Genomic DNA, 24,280 nt, shown 5'->3' with positions numbered 1-24,280 from the left:
ATTCAAATTCATTAGAATGGTACCTTCAAAGGAACTATTTTCAAACATTCCACTTGGAGATAAAGTCCATAGATACTTCTTACCCATTAGAGATGTGCGAAGCCCGAACCTATCGGCTCGGGCTTCGGATTCGGCCCACCCTGGGAAATTTTGTTTTTCCCGCGGTGTGGGCTTTTTTTTTTTTTTCGGGGAATCTGAAATTTTGGGTTAGTGCACACTAGCTCCCCGTTAGTGCGCGCTAACATTTAAAATTACGTTCGTTTTTCGGGTTTCCCGAAACAGGCCGAATTAGGAAATTTCCTTGAAATTGCCTAATTTGTCCAAAATGAATGCACATCCCTATTACTCATAGTGGGCCTGATTTTAAAAAGCATTTACTCGAGTAAAAACCAGGTTTACTGGAGTAAATTCACTTTGCTTGAGTAAGTGGGTTTTTGAAAATTGCTACAATATATGCCATTGACTTGTCTATAGGATTTACTCACATAAGTGCACTGTACTTGAGTAAATGACTTTTGAAAATTGCTACAATAGTAGCTATATTTACGCATGTAACTCCTTTTGAAAATTACCCCCAGTGTTTGCAGGCTTTCACTTTGAAATTTGCCCACAGACATTTGCACCTTCTTTTCCATATGTGTAGATTTTCCATGGAAAAGATGGCATAGCAGCTTGAAAATACAATCTCTGTGTGTTATTTTCTGATCCTGACCAAACCATGCACTCAAGAGTGTGCCTCCCGTATTTCCGACTAAAAGTGCCGGGGGTGTGGTCTGGGTGGAGAGGGGCAGGGTGGGGGTGGGGGCAGGCCGGGTCAATGCCATTTGACGCTGTCTGGGGGAAGCACGCACCGGCAGCCAGCCAGCATGGAGAATCTACTGCTGCTCCACGGGAGCCGTGCGAGGGCTTTTAAAATATTCACACCCTCGTGCACGGAGGAGGACATCTGCCTATACATGCACATGCGGATGTTAAAATCTGCCATGCATGTGAGCGCAAATATTGTATTTTAAAATGTGTTCTGCCGACACGCAAGTGTTCTAAAATAGCTGCGTCTATGTACGCATGCCGGGAACGCGCGTGCAAGGGTCTTAAAATCGATCCCTACATGCATTTATCATTACTTATACCAGATAATTAGCAGTGAATGAGAACGTGCAATTATACGTGTGTACGTGTCTTTTAAAATAGTGACTTGCACATACAGGTTTTGGCCCCATCCTTTTCCCACCCCCTTTTTACATATTGTATATTCTTTGCTCCCGAAAGTGAGTGTACACGTGTATATTGAATGTTTTGAAAATGCTGATTGCACAAGTAGAGCTACTTACGTACCTCGAAGCTTAATTTTCCATGGTAGCGTTTGGAAAATTCATCTTTAAGTTAGGAAAGCATTTGAAAACATCAGAAGATGTCGTGATATGCAAGGTGCCTGTTGGCCACATTTTCTAACACAGTAAGAATTGGCTTATACATGTATTTATTTATTTATATGTTTGTTCATTTATTTACGATTATTTATATATCACCACTCCAGAGAAGATCAGGGCAGTTTACAGAGTTAAGGTATACATAGCATGGGATTACAAATATTGATACGACATGGTAAACAGCACATAGAAGTAATGTCTCTGACTATCATGTATGCAATACAGATACAAATGTAAATATATCGAGATTGAAGCCATAGGAAAACAGTACAAAAGAGAAAAGATATCTGAAGAAGGAACCGATAGCTCAGATGAGGATGTAACACACACACACACCCATGCCCCATGCTAGTTACCTTGCAGGGGCATTTCAGGGCCCTGGACTGACCTAACAGGAGCCCCTCTCAGGCGGGTTCTGTCATTTGTTGGGTACTTGGCACCTGGTGCCTCCACCTGGGGAGAAGATGTTAGTGGGTGGGGTTTCCCTCCCTTCACCTAAGGAAACCCCACAAAACAGATGGGACTGTAAACAGGGCTGTCCAGATTTAGAAGTATGTACAAGTTTTATTACCTTACATGACCAACATCTATAATCAGGGCTGGTGCAAGGGGATTAGGCGCCCTAGGCACCTTCGGCTTCACACCGCTCCCCCTCATCACGTCGCACCACCATCCCCATTACAGGGCACAAATCATGTGGGGCTGCGAGCAGTGGCACCACGACAATAAAGAGGAGAGAAGGTCGCCAAATCTCCACTCTTCTTTGATGCCGCCACTCGCAGCCCTACATGGCTTGCGTCCCCTAATGCTTGGCGTCCTATGTCCAGGCCTACTTCGCCTAGTGGTTCCGCTGGCCCTGTCTATAATACACGAAGCGAAAAACAGAATGAAAACAAAACATGAAAACAATATATTACCATACATTCAAGTCAAACACAGCTGCATTGTATAACGCACTTATTGATTTGCTATTTGTCTTCAACATGAGGGAAGCGAGAGGCTCAAGCCAAAAATTCAACACCAACCCATTGATCTCATCTGATCACTCCATGATCACATTTGAACTAAAGATATGATCAGCCAGTAAATACATAACACTACAAAAAGAAACCCAGAAAACCAGAGAGAAAATTGATACTGACCATCCAATGTATTAAAATTCTTAAGCAATGAATTAAGAACAGTCCAACAAGAGCCAGCCGATGAACTAATCCATCACTGGAACAAAGTCTGTAAAATGGCACCGAAGCAAGTGGTACCAGTGAAAAATCAAGCAATTTGCACAAACCGTTCTATGCCATGATTTACGCTGAATAAAAGACAAAAAAAAAACTATTATGCTGAAAACAGGAAAGAAAATGGAGGAAAATAGGAAAACAAGAAGACAGGATAGAATGGGAGCTATCCTTGAAACCATACAGGAAAAATATAAATGAAGTTAAGAATAAAAGCAACAAATATTCCACATTGTTAATGTTCTCCTAGGTTGCTCCACAACTTCACAACATACTAAAAATGATAACACCCCTGCCTGACACCAACTCACTGAATATTGCCACAACAAAATAACTGATATCCAAAAAACACTAACTACTGAGCCTTATCCACACACTAAAACTAAACTGATAAAAAAAAAAAAAAGATCACAAATCCATAACAAGGATCATGACAACGGCATCCAATTCCTTAGGCCAACGTTAGATACCTGAGGAAAAACAGCAGCATCTCTGATAATAATCTGGAGGACCATTAGTCAGCTCCTTAAATTTATGTACAAAAGTCTTGATGGCTTTTATGAAAATTTAGCCCTTAACATACAGAACTTTCAGGACTAAACATTTCAATTAAAATTACACAAGTTTCTACATTTGGTTAAGAAAATTAAGCAAAGCTCAGAAATACTACCGTATGCCAGTTATCTCCATACTAGCAGCAGTGAACATGCACGGAAAAGCCGATCAGTAATTGCCTACTTGACATAGAATCTCCACTTCTAACATTGTAACCCATACCAGTCGACTTGTTAAATTTTAGCAGTTGTAGAGGACGTAAAGCTTACCTCAGCTCAGCACACACATTAGCGGTTGTAGGATGTGGGGATGTTAATATTAGAACCGTACAAAACTCCCGGCAGACCCTTCAATCACTAGGGAACGCCTACTGCTGGTGTTTGTGAGTGTCTCTTCTAAATGTGCTCTTCTGGGAAAGAAAAGTCCGTTATTAAAAAACAGTAAATGAATTCCTTTGTTAATATAGTGAATGGCAGAATTCATTGAGGAAAAAATATACCAGATAACCTGTCTCCTCACTTAAACAAGCACTATATTAAAGACAAGGTCTCTATTTTATGCTCACTCAATAACACAGTGATTATCTAATTATTTTATTTTTCATTAATTTATTTCATTTTTTATCTTATAGACTATATAGACTGTATAAATATACCTTGAATCAACATTATTACATTAAAAACACATTGCCATACATTCACTCATCACGACTCATACCCATCACACACACCAAACATTCAAATCCCATAAATACCTTTAACCCTCTAGACTTTATAATGTCAAAACTTCCTCTAGTCACACTTTTTACATGGGACAAAAGTCCCTTGTTTGAATGATCCTCTGAACAGTATTTTCAATATGTCCTCTTTCTTAACGCTATATCTGCATCACCACGTTAATTAAATATAGTTGTGTTCATTGCATTGAAAGTTGTAACTTTTTCAAATCACACAGTCATTTAAACAACAGGGGAACCCGTTTCTCCGTTATCGTGAAATCTTCAAAGTACACTGTGATCTCTTAACCACTGCTGAAAGCCGCAGTAAATTTTTCAGCCTCACCTGCTTGAACTGTATCCAAAAATAATACAATTTTTTCAAATGAAGTGTGCAGCCACCATACATTTGGTCGATGTGAACAGTCCTTAATCAAAAATACCCGATGCCATGGCCTGCATCAGGGGAAACTTGTACACCAACTTCGGATTTCAACCAGCTCGTTGGTTCATTAGTATGTATAGCAGTTTATTCTTACATAGAAATATAGAATTGATGGCAGAAGAAGACCAAAGGGCCCATCCAGTCTGCCCAGCAAGCTTTCACATTTATTTTTTCTCATACTTATCTGTTACTCTTGGCCCTTATTAGTAACATTTTGGTTCTAATTACCTTCCACCCCCGCCATTGATGTAGAGAGCAGTGCTGGAGCTGCAACTAAGTGAAGTATCTAGCTTAATTGGTTAGGGGTAGTAACTGCCACAATAAGCAAGCTACACCCACGCTTATTTGTTTACCCAGCCTGTACAATTCAGTCCATGTTGGTTGTTGTCTGAATATAAATATAAATTAAATTTCCCCCTGCCGTTGAAGCAGTGAGCTGCGCTGGATATGTATTCCAAATGAAGTATCAGGCTTAGTTGATTCGGGGTAGTAACCGCAGTAACAAGCAAGCTACACCCATGCTTATTTGTTTACCCAGACTATGTAATTCAGTCCTTGTTGGTTGTTGTCTGAATATAAATCCTCTTTTCTTCATTCCCCCTGCCGTTGAAGCAGAGAGCTATGCTGGATATGCGTAAGTATCAGACTTTCTCCCCTGCCGTTGAAGCAGAGAGCTATGCTGGATATGCGTGAAGTATCAGACTTTCTCCCCTGCCGTTGAAGCAGAGAGCTATGCTGGATATGCGTGAAGTATCACTTTTTCTCCCCTGCCATTGAAGCAGAGAGCTATGCTGGATATGCATTGAAAGTGAAGTATCAGGCTTATTTGGTTTTGGGTAGTAACCGCCACAACAAGCAAGCTACTCCCCCGCTTTTTTATGAATGCAAATCCTTTTTTCCTCTTGCCGTTGAAGCATAGAGCAATGTTGGAGTCGCATTAACCATGTGAAGGCTTATTGATTAAGGGTAGTAATCTCCAGGTAGTAGCCATCATTCCCACAAGCCACCCCGTGCCTCTTCTCTTCATTCACATCCTCTAGACTTTATGGATCCTCAGTGTTTAACCCATGCCCCTTTGAAATCCTTCACAGTTTTGGTCTTGAACGTCCATCGTCTGAACTCTGGCCTCCATTTTACGCAAGCTGCTCCTTGTATCAATCTAAGAATACATAATATTCAAATCAACTCTATTCAAACCCCTTACTCCCTCCCATTCAAATACACCACATGCACACTTACCCCGATTCATCCAATGCACACCAGATCTTAAATCCTTCAGTTTCTCAGCAACTGTGAGCCATGCCACTAAATTTCAGCTTTAAAAAGCCCATACCCCACCCCCCTCATGCCCCCTACGTTGTGACATTATGGACACACCTCTGGAATGGCATATCTAAAATTTGCCAATTAATATCAGTTTCACTGGTATTCATGCGTGCGTGTCCGGTCACTCTCACCTAAAAAGGCAGAGCAGAACTAGAAAAGATGAAGAGGAGGGAGACCGAAAAGAGAGATGAAAAGGCCAAACAGGTTAGCACTCTTCAGCCTGGAGAAGAGACAAATGATGGGGGGGGATATGATAGAGGTCTACGAAGTCTCTTATTATAGACCAGGTGAATACAGAACAATCATTTGCTCTTCCAGTTTGTGCTAGAACTAGGGAATATTCCATGGTACTAACCATTAGCAAATTAAAAACAAACTGGAAAAGTGTTTTTACAGCCAACACACAATTAACCTTTGGAATTTGGTGCTGGAGGATGTGGTGAAAGCGAACGCTATAGCTGGGTTTCAAAAAGATTTGGACTTTTGACCCAGGTTGTAAATGGATCTAGGTCTCTCTGGTTATTTCTGTAGGGTGTACACTGAACCTCTGCTGCTTAACCTCTTCCTTTATATTCTGTGGGTGGATTGCTCTGTCCTTAGGTGACTTTATCTTTAAGATTGCTCTGTCCATAGGTGACTTTATCTTTAAGAGAGATTTCTAGGGGTGAATATTACACTGAGTTACCAGTAGTGGGAGCCCCTGTTTGTTCTGTTTGTTCAATGTCCAGCTTAGAGACTGAGCTTAGTGGAACCGGACCCCCTTTTTCTCTCTAATCCAGTCCTGGGCATAAAGGTGTGTGGGAAGGTTCTCGCTAACCGACCCCTTACGCAAAGGCATGGATCATGGGCAATCGTTTATTCTTGCCATCCTTGACATCTCTGCTGCCTTTGATACCATTAGCCATAAGATCCTCTTGGACCAGTTAACCGATATTGGTATCACTGACACTGCCCTACTTTGGTTCACATCGTACCTAAACAATAGAGCCTATTCTGTTAAAATCGCCAAATCTGAATCCTCCCACATCCAGCTGACCCAAGGTGTCCCACAGAGTTCATCCTTATCCTCCACCCTCTTCAATATATACTTACTGCCCCTCTGCCATCTCCTCACTGACCTCGGCCTCAGCAAAGCTTTTGATACGGTTCCGCACAGGAGACTGGTGAATAAAATGAGAAGCTTAGGAGTGAGTGCCAAGGTGGTGGCCTGGATTGCAAACTGGTTGACGGACAGAAGACAATGTGTGATGGTAAATGGAACTCTCTCTGAAGAGAGAGCGGTTTTAAGCGGTGTACCGCAAGGATCAGTTTTGGGACCGATCCTGTTCAATATCTTGTGAGCGACATTGCGGATGGGATAGAAGGTAAAATTTGTCTTTTTGCGGACGACACTAAGATCTGCAACAGAGTGGACACGCTGGAAGGAGTGGAGAGTATGAGATGGGATTTAAGGAAGCTGGAAGAGTGGTCGAAGATATGGCAGCTGAGATTCAATGCCAAGAAGTGCAAAGTCAATCATATGGGGAGAGGAAATCCGAATGAACTGTATTCGATGGGGGGGGGGAAGGCTAATGTGCACGGAGCAGGAGAGAGACCTTGGGGTGATGGTGTCTAATGATCTGAAGTCGGCGAAACAATGTGACAAGGCGATAGCAAAAGCCAGAAGAATGCTGGGCTGCATTGAGAGAGGAATATCGAGTAAGAAAAGGGAAGTGATTATCCCTATGTACAGGTCCTTGGTGAGGCCTCACCTGGAGTACTGTGTTCAGTTCTGGAGACTGTATCTCCAAAGAGACAGAGACAAGAAAGGTGGAGGGTCTTCATCGAATGACTTATGAGGAGAGATTGAAGAATCTAAATATGTACACCCTGGAAGAAAGGAGGAGCAGGGGTGATATGATTCAAACTTTCAGAAACTTGAAAGGTTTTAACGATCCAAAGACAATGACAAACCTTTTCCATCGGAAAAAAAATCAGCAGAGCCAGGGGTCACGAGTTGAAGCTCCAAGGAGGAAGACTCAGAACCAATGTCAGGAAGTATTTCTTCATGGAGAGGGTGCTGGATGCCTGGAATGCCCTTCCGGAGGAAGTGGTGAAGACCAGAACTGTGAAGGACTTTATTTATTTTATTTATTTATTTATTTAAGAGTTTTTTATTTACCGGGGCACGTTAAAAACATCACCCCGGTTCACAATGTAACGTAACGTAGCAACAGGCTTTACAATAATTTAGAATAGATAAACATAGGTAAACATTATTTAGATTTACAATAAATTCGAATAGATAAACAAGGTGACAACTAATTCAATTTGAAACAGGTGGTTTATCAGGTGGTTACATGATAAACTCATAAGGAGAGTAGAAGAAAATAGGTTCTTTAACTATTCACGGGGTGACAGGTATATGGGCGGTTATGAAGAGATAGCTCTTAAGGAGGGTAGCTCTTAAGGTAGCTCTTAAGGAGGGTAGAGGAAAAAGGTTCTTTAACTATTCACAGGTGACAGGTATATGGTATTGGAAGGTAGAGGGAAGATGGGGCTGTTGAGTTGGGAGGAGGAGGAGGGTGGGAGGAGGGGGAACAGGGATGTAGGGGGGGTGGGGAAGAGGGGGGTAATGGTTGTTAAGTTCAGTAGAGGCGTGTCATTCGGGAGGGTCGTAACTTTATTTATTTATTTATTTATTTAAATTTCTTATATACCGGCATTCGCGATGGGAGTCGCATCATGCCGGTTTACAAATAACAAGGTGTGACAACAGAATAAATACTTAATAACTTAAAACATTAACATGTGATAGAAGAATAAGGTAGCAGTTACAATAAAACAGGGATAAAATGCAACTTGGAATGAAGAGAAGGCAAAAGAGAGATTAACACTGAGATAACAAAAGAATGACCAAGGTAAATAAAACCAAGGTAAATAAACCTGCCTCATTAAAAAAAAAAAAAAAAAAGAGAGAACATTATTGAGTTGTCAAAGGTTGTTGATTACCCTGACGGGAGTTCTTAGTTGCTTGAGTTGAGAGTGGGTTCAGTTGGTGTCTGGAAAGGCTTTCAAGAATAGCCAGGTTTTAAGTCTTTTTCTGAAAGTGGGGAGGCAAGGTTCCTGTCTCAGTTCTGGTGGTATAGAATTCCACAAGGTAGGTCCTGCTGTAGAGAAAGCCCTGTCTCTGAGAGTCCTATGGTTAAAGGTTTTTGCAGGAGGCACCTGTAATGAGTCTCTGTAGGACTCTCTGATAGGTCTGATGGAGGTATGTTTTTTAAATGGGATTTGGAGGTTAAGCGGAGAGAGTTGATGGAATGCTTTGTAGATGGTAGTAATGGATTTATATAAGATTCTATAGTGCACTGGCAGCCAATGTAAGTCTTTGAGAATCGGAGATATGTGGTCTCTTCTTCTTGTGTTTGTCAAAATTCTGGCCGCCGTGTTCTGAACCATCTGAAGAGGTTTAGTATGAGAAGACGGGAGACCTAATAGAATAGAATTGCAATAATCTAACTTAGAGAAGATTATTGATTGCAAAACTGTTCTGTAATCGTGGAAATGGAAAAGTGGTTTGATTCTTTTTAAGACGTGTAATTTATAAAAGCAGTCCTTCGTGGTTTGATTAATAAAAGATTTTAGATTTAGCCGATTGTCGATAATGGCTCCTAGGTCTCTTACATGTGAAGTTTGAAAGCCGGTTGGAGGATTTGAGGTGAGGTTACTGTTTTCAGGGGAAATTATGAGGACTTCGGTTTTAGCGGAATTTAAGATTAGATTTAGGCTGGAGAGGAGGTTGTCAATATTTTGAAGACAGTTTTCCCAGATTTTGATAGTTTTTGTAAGGGATTCTTTGATAGGGATGACAATCTGGATGTCATCTGCGTATAGAAAGTATTTGAGGTTAAGATTAGTTAATAGTTGACATAGGGGTAGGAGGTAAATGTTAAAGAGCGTGGGGGAGAGAGAGGAGCCCTGTGGAACACCTAGCGAAGAAGGGTAAAACTGTGATTCTTTGTTATGTATTTTGACTTTATATCCTCTGTTTCCCAAGAATGATTTGAACCAGGCAAGAGCAGAGCCTGTAATTCCGATGTTCGCTAGTTGATTTAGGAGAAGGGAGTGATTCACGGTGTCAAAGGCCGCCGATAGGTCGAGGAGTATCAGCAAGTAGGCGTGACCTTTATCGAGGCCCATGATGAGGTAATCTGTCAGAGATATGAGAAGTGATTCTGTACTTAAAGATTTTCGGAAGCCGTATTGAGTGGGGAATAATATGTTGTTGTCTTCGAGGTATTCTGATAATCTGGTGTTGACTAATTTTTCTGTAACCTTGGCTATAAAAGGAAGGTTGGATATTGGGCGGAAGTTGGATGGATCTTTAGGATTAAGGTTCGGTTTTTTTAATAGGGGTTTGATAGAAGCAACTTTCAGGTCGTCTGGATAAATTCCTTGGGCTAAGGAACAATTGATAATGTCAGTTAGGGTTTTGGAGATGGTATCTGGTATTAGCAGCAATAGTTTGGGAGGGATCTGGTCAAATGGGTGGGATGATGGTTTCATTCTCTTCAATACTAACTTGGTCTCTGATATTGCAATGGGTTCGAAGGCTTGTATAGCAATGTCATTGCAGTGATGGCGGAATGTGCTGGGTGGGGCTAGGGTATTCGTTTTTAGTTGAGATTGCAGGTTGGAAATTTTGTTACTGAAGAAGATGGCCAGCTCCTCAGCTTTTTCGTGCGCTTGGTTGAGTGGGATGTCCGGAGAATTGGGTTGAGTTAAGTTCGAGACGTAAGTAAAGAGGGCTTTTGAATCGAAGATGAGGTGATGTATCTTGTGAGCGTAGTAGTCCCTTTTTGTTTTTAGTGTGGCGCTCTTGTAAATGTGAAGAGCGAGTTTGTAAGCTGAGAGGGAGGTCGGTGATGGTGCTTTACGCCATTTATTTTCTTTTTGTCTCAGTGAAAGCTTGGGTTTTTGTAGTTGGTCATTAAACCAGGGTTGTCTTCTGGCGGCATTATGTTTAGGTTTTTTTGTTGCCAGTGGGCAGAGTTTATTAGCTGCCGATTCTGTGATGTTGGACCATGAGTGGAGAGCCGTGTTGGGAGTGGAGATGTCTATGTGGGGGAGTTCTAGGACAAGGTGTTCGTGAAGTTCATCGGATGAACATAGGTTTCTGTAAGTAAATTGAGGTTGAAGATCTTGTTTGATGTTAGATTGTGCCAGCGAAAAAGTGGTAGAAATTAAAGCATGGTCTGACCAGGGGACTATTTTGCATATGGGGGGTGCTGAGTACGCGATGCCTGAGTTTACAAAAATGAGATCCAAAGTGTGTCCTGCTCTGTGAGTAGGGTTGTTGATTATCTGCTTGAATCCCATGGCGGTCATTGCATTTAGGAAAGTTTCACAGTTTGTAGATGGAGAGGGGTCATCAACATGTAAGTTGAAGTCTCCCAAAATGATGGCTGGAACCGCAAGATTTAGGTTAGTAGCTATTATTTCTAGAATGGGGGAGGCATCTGATTCCAGCAGTCCCGGAGGGGCGTAGACTAGAATGATTTGTAGCTGGTCAGATTTGAAAAATCCGGCTTCAATTTTTGTGGGAGAATGAATTGGGAATTGAGTAAGTCTCAGCTCTTTTTTGGCTGCAAGGAGAATACCCCCACCCTTTCTTTTCTGTCTGGGAATAGAGAAGAAGTCATGGGATTCCGTAGGAAGTTGGTTTATTAGTGCGGTGTCCGTCTGTTTAAGCCATGTTTCAGTAATTGCACAGAGGTCGGGTTTGGTGTCCAGTAGAAGGTCATTAAGTATTAGTGTTTTTTTGGTAAGGGATTGAGCGTTGAATAAAATCAGAGAGAAAAGAGCCAGGCCTAGTGTCTGTGTAAGGGGGGAAATCATGATAGGAATGAGTGATTTATAGGTAGTTGGCCGTGAAAACACTGATGGGTTTCTAATGAGAAATGACCTTTGTTGGAGAATTGGAATAGGGAGACCAGTATGCATTGAGGCTTGGAGGGGTGAGCGCTGGATGCTTGCTGGAGTGGAAGGATGAGCGCTGGATGATAGCTGGAGTGGAAGGAAGAGCGCTGGATGATTGCTGGAGTGGAAGGAAGAGCGCTGGATGATTGCTGGAGTGGAAGGAAGAGCGCTGGATGATTGCTGGAGTGGAGGGATGAGCACTGGGTGCTCATCCCTCCACTCCAAACTAGCATACCCTCCACGGGGTATGCTAGTTTGAAGAGCCAGGTTTTCAGATTCTGTTTGAATTTTTTATGGCAAGGTTCCTGGCGTAGGTGGGGTGGCATTTTGTTCCATTGGGATGTGCCTGCTATAATAAATGATCTTTCTCTGATCGTGGCATGTTTGATGACTTTGGGGGAGGGTGTCAGGAGTTTGGCTTGGTGCTGTTTTCTAGGAAGTCTGGTTGTGTTGTGGATGTGGAGATGTTCAGGGAACCAGTGCATGTTTTGGTTGTGAATGGCTTTGTGTATGAGGGTGAGGGATTTATAGATTATCCTGGAGTTTACTGGGAGCCAGTGTAGGGATTGAAGAACTGGGGTGATGTGGTCATGACGGTGAGTATTTGTGAGGATGCGGGCGGCAGCATTCTGTAGGAGCTGTAACGGTTGAAGGGTATTTTTTGGGAGGCCTAGTAGGATAGCGTTGCAGTAGTCCAGTTTGGATAGGATCATGGCCTGCAGTACTGTTCGGAAGTCAGAAGTGTGTAGGAGTGGTTTGATTCTCTTCAAGGTGTGGAGTTTGAAGAATCCGCTCTTTATGGTGTTAGATATGAATTTTTTGAGGTTAAAGTGGTTGTCTATCCATATGCCTAGGCTGCGGACGAATTGGGTGGGGGGGCAGTCTGGTGGGGAGGGGGAAGAAAGGCTGAGTGTGGGAATGCTGGGGGGAGAGAGGATGAGTAGTTCGGTTTTGTTGGTGTTGAGTGCTAGAAAGTTGTCGGTGAGTAATTTGTTTATTTCAGACAAAGCAGATTTCCAAGTCTTCATTGCGTTAGTGATAGAGTCTGTTATAGGTATGAGTATCTGTACGTCGTCTGCATATATGAAGTGTTGGATGCCCAGTTTGGAGAGCAGTATGCAGAGGGGTATGAGGTAGATATTAAAAAGGGTTGAGGAGAGGGATGAGCTTTGTGGAACTCCTTGTGATAGCTTGACTGGTTTGGATTCATTGCGGCCGATTTTTACTCTATAGCTCCTGTTATGTAGGTAAGACTGCAACCAGAGAAGGGCATTGTCTGTGATGCCAATTTCCTTGAGGCGTTTAATGAGTATGTTGTGATTAACTGTGTCGAATGCCGCCGATATATCTAGAAGTGCGAGTATATGGGGCTGTCCTTTGTCTAGGGCTTTGAGTATAGTTTCCGAGAGGGAGATAAGTAGGGTTTCTGTGCTGTGGTGTTTACGGAAACCAAACTGGGAAGATGAGAGAATATTGTGGTCTTCTATGTATTCAAAGGGGCGTGGGATAAACACTGTGGCTCCATCAAGTCTAGAGGACGTGAATGAAGAGTGGGTGGCTCACTGGAATGACGGCTACTGCCTGGAGATTATACCCTTATTCAATAAACATACACACGGTTAATGCGACTTCAACATTGCTCTAAGCTTCAACGGCAAGAGGAAGTGTGGAAAAAAAGGATTTGCATTCACAAAAAGCGGGGAGTAGCTTGCTTGTTACGGTGGTTACTACCCCAAACTAAATAAGCCAGATACTTTATTTTCAATGCATATCCAGCATAGATCTCTGCTTCAATGGCAGGGGAGAAAGTCTGATACTTCACTTTCAACACATATCCAACATAGCTCTCTGCTTTAACAGCAGGGGAGAAAGTCTGATACTTCACTTTCAATGCATATCCAACATAGCTCTCTGCTTCAACGGCAGGGGAAAAAGTCTGATACTTCGCGCATATCCAACATAGCTCTCTGCTTCAATGGCAGGGGAGAAAGTCTGATACTTCACTTTCAACGCATATCCAACATAGCTCGCTGCTTTAACAGCAGGGGAGAAAGTCTGATGCTTCACTTTCAACACATATCCAACATAGCTCTCTGCTTTAACGTCAGGGGAGAAAGTCTGATACTTCACTTTCAACGCATATCCAACATAGCTCTCTCCTTCAATGGCAGGGGAGAAAGTCTGATACTTCGCGCATATCCAACATAGCTCTCTGCTTCAACAGCAGGGGAGAAAGTCTGATACTTCACTTTCAACACACATCCAGCATAGCTCTCTGCTTCAACGGCAGGGGGAACGTAGAAAGGTGGATCTATATACAGACAATAACCAACAAGGACTGAGTTACATAGTCTGGGTAAACAAAGGCATGGGTGTAGCTTGCTTATTGCGGTGGTTACTACCCCTAACTATGGTAGATATTCACTTGGATGCAGTTCCAACACTGCTCCCTACATTAATGGTGCGGGTGGAAGGGAAATAGAACCAAAAGGTTACTAAGAGCCAAGAGTAACAGAAGTATGAGAGAAATTTAAAAAAAAAAAGTGCATAGCTTGCTGGGCAGACTGGATGGGCCGTTTGGTCTTCTTCTGCTGTCATTTCTATGTTTCTATGTTTCTATGTTTTTCTATACGCAGATGATGTTCAAATCATCATCCCGATCAAAGAATCCCTTCCCAAAACCCTTAAGTTTTGGGAAAGCTGCCTCACTTCCATAAACACTCTCCTCACCAACCTCCATTTGGCCATCAACACTTCCAAACTGAACTCCTCCTCATCTCTAATCATCAGTACCTCTCACTACTCAATCACCAAGACCCTAATCTCTCCGCTGACTCCTTCCCTTCTCATGTGCGAGATCTTGGGATCTCGATAGACAATCAACTCACCTTTAAAAAGCACATTAACACCACCATAAGAGAAGGTTTCTACAAACTACAGGTTCTAAAAAAAACTCAAACCCATGCTCCATGCACAAGATTTCCTTACAGTCCTACAAGTGATATTACTCTCTAAATTGGACTACTGCAACTCCTTACTCCTAGGCCTACCCTACACTACCATCAAGCCCCCTCCAAATACTGCAGAATGCCATGGCGAGAGTCCTGACTAATACCCGTAAAGCTGAGCACATCACCCCCATTCTTAAGGAACTGCACTGGCTCCCCATCCCAGCCCGTATAATACATAAAACCCTCACAATCATTCACAAATCACTCTACAAACATAATCTCTCATGGCTTGACGATCCTCCCTGTTTCCGCTCCTCCGACCGGCCATCTAGATCAGTTCATCAAGGAACCTTCTTCACCCTCTCACTCAAAACTGCACACCTTTCTTCCACCAGGGAACGAGCCATCTCCATAGCGGGCCCATCCCTCTGGAATTCTATGTCCTGTATGAACATGGCCAGTACAAGTAACGTCAGAGCGGTGAAAACGAAACTTAAAGTGGACTGATTTCCTGGAAAACACAGTAAGTATAGCTGTCCCTAGTAATAAAGTAGGTACACATGCACAAATTTAATTGGTCATAAGATAAGGGGCGGGCAAATGCAGACACCTGTTGATTGGCTGAAGGTAACGCTTTATAATGCTTTGCACTAGCAGTGTAGCTCTGAGTAGGTTTTGGGCTTGCATCCTTTGCTTGTAATGCCTGCTACTTCTGGAGAAACGACGCCTTTCTCCATAATAATAAACTTCTCACCGTTTGACTTCTAAAGATGGTCTTTATTGGTCTCTCTAGTCAGGCGGGGTTTATATTCATATGGTGCCGAAACCCGGGACCCCAGGAAGCCCTGATCAAGCCTCCACGGGACGTCCGTTTCCAGCACCGGGCAGGCAGTGGCCATCCATCGCTACCTTCCGTCCCAACACTTCGGGCATGGTTGGAGTTGGTAAGCAGCGCCCAGAAGTGGTGCAAACAGGGCCGTGACTCGTTCAGGCGCCCGTCTGTGGGTCCGCGATGCGTTCCAGAGCCCGCCTTCTTTTATTGGCCCCCTCCGAAACGTCGGTAGAAAGGTAAGGCCCGGGATGTGGTTAGTGCAGTTAGTGTAGCTGGGTTTTAAAAAGTTTGGATAAGTTCTTGGAAGAGAAGTCTATTAACTGCTATTAATCAAGTTTACTTAGGGAATAGCCACTGCTATTAATTGCATCAGTAGCATGGGATCTTCTTAGTGTTTTGGTAATTGCCAGGTTCTTGTGGCCTGGTTTGGTTTCTATTGGAAACAGGATGCTGGGCTTGATGGACCCTTGATGGACCTGGGCTTGATGACCCAGCATAGAAATTTCTTATGTTCTTATGTAAGACAGCCTGAAGAATCAGGACGTAGGACACAACAATAAACACAAAGTCTAAACCCATCGCCAAAAGTGCTATAGTCAGCCCGTAGTCAATATTGACTTGCGTTGATAGAAATGGCGCCGGCGCTACCTTTGCCCTGTCATACAGCCCTGTAGAGCTGTGGAGTTCCTCCTCGCCTGGATCTTCCCTGCGCTCGTCCCACTCTCCTCGTGGTCCGTGGCCAGCCTCCAAGGGCTGTGTACAGCGTGCAGTGGGACAGGGTGGTCTGCGACTCAGTCCCATACAGACAGGGCAAAGGTAGCGCCGGCGCCATTTCTATCAATGCACCCGTGGCCCGAGAGTGGAAGATCACAGCGGGACCCCCCACTGGAACCCAGGTAATTTAAGACATTTGGGGGGGGTTCGGGAGGGTGGGGGATTTATTTTAAAGGGTCGGGGTGGGTTTTAGGGTTGTTTTAGTGTGCCGGTTTTCCCGCTCTCCCCCTTCCCCTCCCCTTCCCCCGATTTACGATTTTTGACGATAAATCGGGGGAATTCCTAGTGTATATCGCCTCTAACGATTTTTGACGATTTAAAATATATCGGACGATATTTTAAATCGTCAAAAAACGATTCACATCCCTACAAGGTAGAAGAGCAAAGAATCAGGTCAATGTCTGCCAGCATAGCCAGGAATAAGTACATAGTGGCATGGAGGCTTTTATTGGTTATTATAATACGGAGAAAAACCAGGTTTCCTGTGAGCGCCACCAGGTACATGATGCAGAAGGGAATGGAAATCCAGGGATGCAGTGCTTCCAGGCCAGGAATCCCAATCAGGATGAATGCCGAGGGCTAAAAATTGGTGTCATTGGAAAGCCACATGATCTGCTGAGGATGCCCCTTATGTCAACGTTGTTTTCTCGTCCTAGAAACCAAGAGAAATTCTAGAGTCAGAGCTCATAACACAAAATGGATATGAGGTCAAGCTATGCTATTTTCCAATCCTCATCTTAGTCATGTATTTTGCATATTTTGGGGAGAAACAGCATCAAGAACCAATCAGTATGAATGACAAATGATGGCATATAGAGAGAGCAATTGGACTAGCCACTTTGGGGTGCATTCAAATGGAAATAATAATAAATAAATAGACTGATTTCCTTTACTTAGTTTGCCTCCATCACCACCCTTTTATGAACATTTCCAAATTGAGAAAGGTTTAGATTATTGTAAAAGAAACTGTGGTTTCCAAGGAGATCTGTTAAATACATCTTCTTTTGCTCCCTTTCCAACTATGGATTTGTAAAGAATAATTGCATGGAAATTAATTGGACCTTGTAATGTTTGCTGGCCACAGGATCATCCTGTTAACTGACAGCACTCACCCTAGGATACAGACTGCTTCCAAAGCGGCAAGAATCTATGATGCCACCCACATTCCCCCTCCCTAGTCGTCCTCGGCAGCACTTACCCCAGGACGCCGACTTCCTCCAAAGAGGTGAGAACATTGCCATGACACCACCAGCACTCCCGCTTCCTGACCTTCCCTAGGTGCATGTCTGCATGGCGAGGCGCCCTTTGCAGTCCCCATAGCTGAAAACTGGCTGGCCGACACACTCTGAAGATATCAGGTGGCTGGGTATAAAGGCCCCTGCTGCGATCTCTTCCTTGCCTCAGCATCAGGTCTTCCTGCTTGATTGCAGTATGTGTGGTTCCTGATCCTTGCTTCATCCAGTCTGCCTTGTCTCCTCCAGATTACTTACCTTGTTCAGCCCATCCTGCCTTATACGGTTCCTCCAGGCTATCCTGTCTCCAGCCTGACTCCAGTACTGACCTCTACTACAGACCTAGACCACTCTCCTACCTGCCGCCTGCCCCTGAGCTTTGCCTACATCTTGCCACCCATCTCAACCTCTGCTTCGCTACCAGTAATTCTCTGATAGCTACTTGTTCTGATCTTGGCTCTGCCTCAGACTCTCTTATCCCATACACTCTGCGAGAACCCTCGCCCAAATCCTACTGGCCCTTGGAACCCAAAGGCTCAACCCATGGGGAACTGGGCTGGTATAGTTGAAGCTTCGGTCTTGTCCTAGCACGGGGTGTCTTCACCAGCTATTGGAGTGGGCAGAGTAGGTTTTGCCTAGTAGGCTGTATCAACTATGCCACAGCTCAAGAGTCCACCCTTCTTACAGGCCTTTCCCAATTAAAAACCACAAGGAGGCAAAGTAACTCAGAAAATAGCAGTAAAAAGAGACAAAACCCAACAAAATAACAATTTCATTTAAACAGTAAAAGACATCACAAATATATAACAAAATAGCACAACAGGACAAGCACCAGCCAAATGTTTTCAAATGAAAAAGGAGAAATATAACATAAGAGAAGGATCCTTATCTTAGCTGGGTTTGAATAAAGTCGAATATTAATCTGTTTGATTCTCCCGCTGACAGAATTACAGACTGAGAAGAAAGCAGGTGTCCTTTGTATACCGTGCATTACTGAGCAAAGTAGAAGGCATTTCTCCTTTACAAACTAGAAGGCCATTGTCCTTAAGTGTGCTAAATTTCACCAAGCCCACGTGGGTCCATAAACTGGGCTCAGGCACATGATTTTCCCTTTTTGCACACAAACCGAAGTTTGCAAAATGTTATAGCTTAGCACGTAATAAATGTGCACGCTCAAGGTTACTCTTGCAAAATTATATGCAGAGTCAAAGCTAATGTGGATGAACCTTACAAGAGCACAGGTGTGCTAGTTGTGGCCTGCTTCAGGATCTGAGGTTTCAGTGATGAGCGTATCCTACAAAATACAAGAAATGAACTTTAAATGAAGGAGTGGATCACAAACGAGGTAAACCAGGGGTCAAATCCCATTGCTGCTCCTTGTGTGTTATGAACTGCGCTGCCTGCGGGTTTCCCCGCGAGCAGGCTCACTCACCATCTCTGCTTCTTTACCCGACGTGGCTGGACGTCACCGTCGGGCCTCTCCGCGCAGCCAGAGCCGTGGACTGTGATCTCTCTTGCGGCCCGGAGGCTGCCCGTGCTGCTTGTCTTCACGTGGCAGGAGCTGTGGACTGTCTCTTCCCACATGGCCCGGAGGCCGCCCTGTTTCACCCTCTTCGCCCCGGCCAGAGCCGCGGACTTTCCTGGCCATCTTCACGGTGCTAGGCCACAAGCCCCGGTCCCATCCGGCGGCTGGAGCCACCCCCGGGGCTCCCCGCAGCGGCTGGAGCCGCTGTCGACGTCAGGGCCTGCTCCTCAGGCCCAGCCTGCGTCTACATGATGACGCTGTGCAGGCCGCTGTCCATGGTCCTGCACAGCCCTGTTTCTGCTGTTCCTTAGGCGCCGGCGCGCACCTCTTCACTAGATTTAAAGGGCCAGGCACAGGAAGTGTGCTGGCCCCACCTAGGGAGTGGACTTCCTGTTTCAGCCCTATAAAGGGCTGCCTCGTCAGTCTGTCTGTGCCTTGCATCGGAGTGACATCCCCTCTGGAGGCTCCTGCCTGCCAGAGCCTTGTAAGGTCTTCTGTTCTTCATGGAGCTCCTCGTCTCGTCTGCCTTCGTACCACGTCTTCGTGTCTTGATGTCCTGCCTGAGGTCCCTGTCCATGTCCTGATGTTCCGTCTTGATCTTCCACATCCTGATGTGCCTGCCTGTCCGGATGTTCTTCCCTGCGTCTTCGTCTGGTACTCCTGAGCCTTCTGTTCCTGTAGAGCTGTGGTTCTCGGATGATGTGTGCCCAAGAATGGTCTGCAGGTGGGATTGGTCCCTGTGCTCCTGAGCCTCTGTTCCCGCCAGTCATAGGTGGAGTTTTGGATGACATCGGTTCCGTCATTGGAGTTCCTCCTCGCCTGAATCTTCCCTGCGCTCGTCCCGCTCTCCTCATGGTCCGTGACCAGCCTCCAAAGGGCTGTGTAGGACACGCAGTGGGACAGGGTGGTCCGCGACTCAGTCCCGCGGGTGGCCTGAGTAGGGCGCCCTGAGAGACAGTGCAAATGTCCTTCCTCCCAGCTGTTGTCAAGTTCCAAGTGTCTTCGTCCGTGATGCCATTGCATCAACCCACGTATCTTCGTCCGTGATGCCGTTGCATCAACCCAAGTGTCTTTGTCTGCAATGCTGTCGCATCGACCATAGTCTTGTCTATGTTTCAAGGCCCGTCTGCCCTCAACCTCATGCCAGGCCTGCTGCTCCATGCTGTCCCACGCAGCAGGTTCTAAAGGGCTCGGAATGGTTGGAGGACCATTCAACTTCCAACATCATCCTGTGTTGGCCTTGGGAGCTTGCAGGCCTGGCAGAGGGTAAGACTCTTAGCCATGCTGGGACTCGCCGTCAACCCCCGGCTCGGCCCTGAAGGTCTGGGCTCGGGTCGAGGCCCAAGGGCACAATAAAACACCCCCTTCTCAACAGAATGCAAGGCCTTCAAGGCCACCTTCTCAACAGAATGCAAGGCCATGTGCCCAACGTTGGTTTCAGCGATGGATCGCCTTGTTCAAGTCTTGTCTATGTTCCTGGACTGTTATGGGACCGAAAAAACTTTTTCAGGACTTTGTGCTCTTGACCCGCTGAGGTGCCAGTTTTGCCACTGTTACGACCTGCTGGAGGCGCCAGCTGTCTGGATTTTTTTTTCACGACCTACAGGAGGCGTCTGCATCCAGACTTTTTATCTTGTTGGCCAGTTTGGGGTTTTTACAACCTGCAGGAGGCGCCTGCTCCCCTTCTGGTGCTGCTGGTTTTGTTTTGCCTGCCCTGGGTTCCCTCCCCCAGGTCTTCTTGGTGTTTCTTGGTGCTTCTTGTCTGGATCTGGTTTGTTGCTTGTTGTGTCTTGTTCTTTGTTGGTTGCTCGTTTGTGCTGTTTTTTGTTTGTTCTTTGTTTGTTTTGTTTGCTGCTTGTTGTTTTCCGCTTGTGTGTTGCCCATCCTCCTAGTTCCTATGTTCCGTTCCCTCATTTCCCTTCTCTTGCTTTCCGCTTTCTCGCCCTCTTCGCTCTTTCGCCCTTTGCTCTTTCGCTTTCCACTCTCTCGCTCCTTGCTCTTTTGCTCCTTGAGCTCCCTTGCTCTCCGCTCCCTTGCTCTCCACTCCCTTGCTTTCTGCTCCCTTGCTCTCCACTCCCTCGCTCCCTCTTTTGTGTTTTTTGTATTGTCGGTTGTGCGGTCACCGTTCGCTCAGTCGCTGCTCGCCCGGTCACCGTTCGCCCGGTCACCGCTCGCTTGGTCTCATGTTCGCTCGGTCTCATGTTCCCTCAGTCTTGTCTCCTCTTGGTCTCGTGCTCTTTGGTCTCTCGTCGTATTTTACGTGTTTTTGTGGTTTCCTGTTGCTTTGCCTCATTCATGCTGTCCCCGGATTTACCAGCTTCCATTTTTTGGACCCTTGAATACCTCCATCCGGTATGGACTAATACCCTTTTTCCTCGAACTGTTGATAGGAAGTTTGAGGAGGGGGGCTTTGAGGAGGAGCTACTGTTATGAACTGTGCTGCCCGCGGGTTTCCCACGAGCAGGCTCACTCACCATCTCTGCTTCTTTACCCAAAGCGGCTGGACGTCGTCGTCGGGCCTCTCCACGCGGCCGGAGCCACGGACTGTGATCTCTCTCGTGGCCTGGAGGCTGCCCGTGCTGCTTGTCTTCATGCGGCCGGAGCCGCAGACTGTCTCTGCCCACGTGGCCCAGAGGCTGCCCTACTTTGCCCTCTTCACCGCGGCCAGAGCCACGGACTTTCCTGGCCATCTTCGTGGCCCGGGACCGCCGCCAACGTAGATTCCATCTTCGCGGTGCTAGGCCGCAAGCCCTGGTCCCATCCAGCGGCTGGAGCCGCACCCGGGGCTCCCCACAGTGGCTGGAGCCGCTGCCGACATCACGGCCTGCTCCTCAGGCCCAGTCTGCGTCTACGCGATGACGCTGTGCAAGCCACTGTCCACGGTCCTGCACAGCCCTGCTTCTGCTATTCCTTAGGTGCCGGCGCGCGCCTCTTCACTAGATTTAAAGGGCCAGGCACAGGAAGTGTGCTGGCCCCACCTAGGGAGTGGACTTCCTTCTTCAGCCCTATAAAGGGCTGCCTCATCAGTCTGTCTGTGCCTTGCATCGGAGTGACATCCCTCTGGAGGCTCCTGCCTGCTAGAGCCTTGTAAGGTCTTCTGTTCTTCGTGGAGCTCCTCGTCTCATCTGCCTTTGTACCACATCTTCGTGTCTTGGTGTCTTGCCTGAGGTCCCTGTCCATGTCCTGATGTCTCGTCATGATCTTCCACATCCTGATGTGCCTGCCTGTCCAGATGTTCTTCTCTGCATGTTTGCCTGGTGCTCCTGAGCCTTCTGTTCCTGTAGAGCTGTGGTTCTCGGATGATGTATGCCCAAGAATGGAGTGATCTGCAGGTGGGATTGGTCCCTGTGCTCCTGAGCCTCTGTTCCCGCCAGTCATAGGTGGAGCTTCGGATGACATTGGTTCTGTCATTGGAGTTCCTCCTCGCCTGGATCTTCCCTGCGCTCGTCCCGCTCTCCTCGTGGTCCGTGACCAGCCTCCAAGGGCTGTGTAGGGCGTGCAGTGGGACAGGGTGGTCCGCGACTCAGTCCCGCGGGTGGCCTGAGTAGGGCGCCCTGAGAGACAGTGCAAATGTCCTTCCTCCCAGCTGTTGTCAAGTTCCAAGTGTCTTCGTCCGTGATCCCGTTGCATCAACCCAAGTGTCTTCGTCCGTGATGCCGTTGCATCAACCCAAGTGTCTTCGTCTGTGATGCCGTTGCATCAACCAAGTGTCTTCGTCCGAGATACCATTGCATCAACCAAGTGTCTTCATCTGCAATGCTGTTGCATCGACTATGTGTCTTTGTCTGTGATGCCATCGCATCAACCCAAGTGTCTTATAGTCCTGTCTACGTGTCAAGGCCCGTCTGCCTTCAACCTCAGGCCAGGCCTGCTGCTCCATGCTGTTCCACGCAGCAGGTCCGAAAGGGCTCGGAATGGTCAGAGGACCATTCAACTTCCAACATCATCCTGTGTTGGCCTTGGGAGCTTGCAGGCCTGGCAGAGGGTCAGACAGTCTGCCATCGTGGGACACGCCGTCAACCCTCGGCTTGGCCCTGAAGGTCTGGGCTCGGGTCGAGGCCCAAGGGCACACTAAAACTCCCCCTTTCTCAACATTGTGAGCATGGGCAAATCACTTTGCCCTACAGTGCCTTGGGTACAAACGTTAGGGGTGTTTATCACGCAATATGGGGGTAATTTTCAAAAGGATTTACGCACTTAAAATGGTTTTACATGTGTAAATGCTCTTTAAGCATGTAAATGGGCTTTTGAAATTTACCACGATATTGTGTTAGATTTAAATGTGTAATTCTTTTGAAAATTAACTCCCCTATGTTTATAGCAGTGATATTGACAATCTCTTGTGACATTTTATCCCAAACACTTCCCCTTATTGAAATGAGCTGCTCTGCATGCATAACATTTGTAAATGCTTGCAAAGCAGCTCATTCATAACTAATTTAATGTAAATGAAATAGCATGGCCTGTTTCAAATAACTCAAGCTGGTCTATATAAGGGCTACTGGAAGTTCTAGTGGTTGAAACCAGGCCCTAGGATGCAGCACACTGCAGGAAGCTACAGCGGGAGTGTATGGAGCTAAGGCGCATTACAAATTACTTGCAGGAAAACCAACAGAGTATCTGGAGAAAGCAGACATATACTGTGTGTATAAAGACACAAGCTTCTTTTCTCAGGCAGAACTCACAAGGGACATTTTCCAGCAAGCAAGATCAAGAAAGAAAACCTTCTCCCCAGACATTACCCAAGAAACTCCCAAAAGCTTCAACTCTGCCTTCCTTCCTGGTTGATTTTCGTGTACCTACCTGTAAGTGATTAGATGAACCCAGTGGGACATTATACAGAGTCTTATAAATACTTCCAAAGCTGTGAGCCGTAGATTTGATAATTCGGCAGCTTGCAGCTGGATTCCATTTCTTCGCTCAGACCAAGATTCCACCTCCTGTTCCTTGCTACAGTACCGTGGTGAGTGTAAGATAGGTGCAGCGTGTGCCGGATGGATTAAATCATTTCCCGATATCAGTTCTGACTGCACCTTCCTCTGAAACTGATTTTTTATTGATTTAAAATCATTATTTACTATAGTTTACACTTTCAAGGCACACACTTTCTGTCCGTAAAGAAATGTTAGCTCCATAAGCAAAGCACGTCAAGCAGTACTGCCTGCATCTTCAAGAAGGCTCAGCACCCAGTAAAAATACTGCTAGAAGTACATTTTTTATGGATTATCATAAGACTTAGGGATAACTACACTACCCTTAAGAGAAACATGGGGGTAACCTGCACAGCGCAGCAGATACTATC

This window comes from Rhinatrema bivittatum, chromosome 5 (assembly GCF_901001135.1).
Source record: "Rhinatrema bivittatum chromosome 5, aRhiBiv1.1, whole genome shotgun sequence".
NCBI lineage: Eukaryota > Metazoa > Chordata > Amphibia > Gymnophiona > Rhinatrematidae > Rhinatrema > Rhinatrema bivittatum.
The sequence above is the reverse complement of the archived record's forward strand: the minus strand, read 5'-3'. Positions refer to the sequence as shown.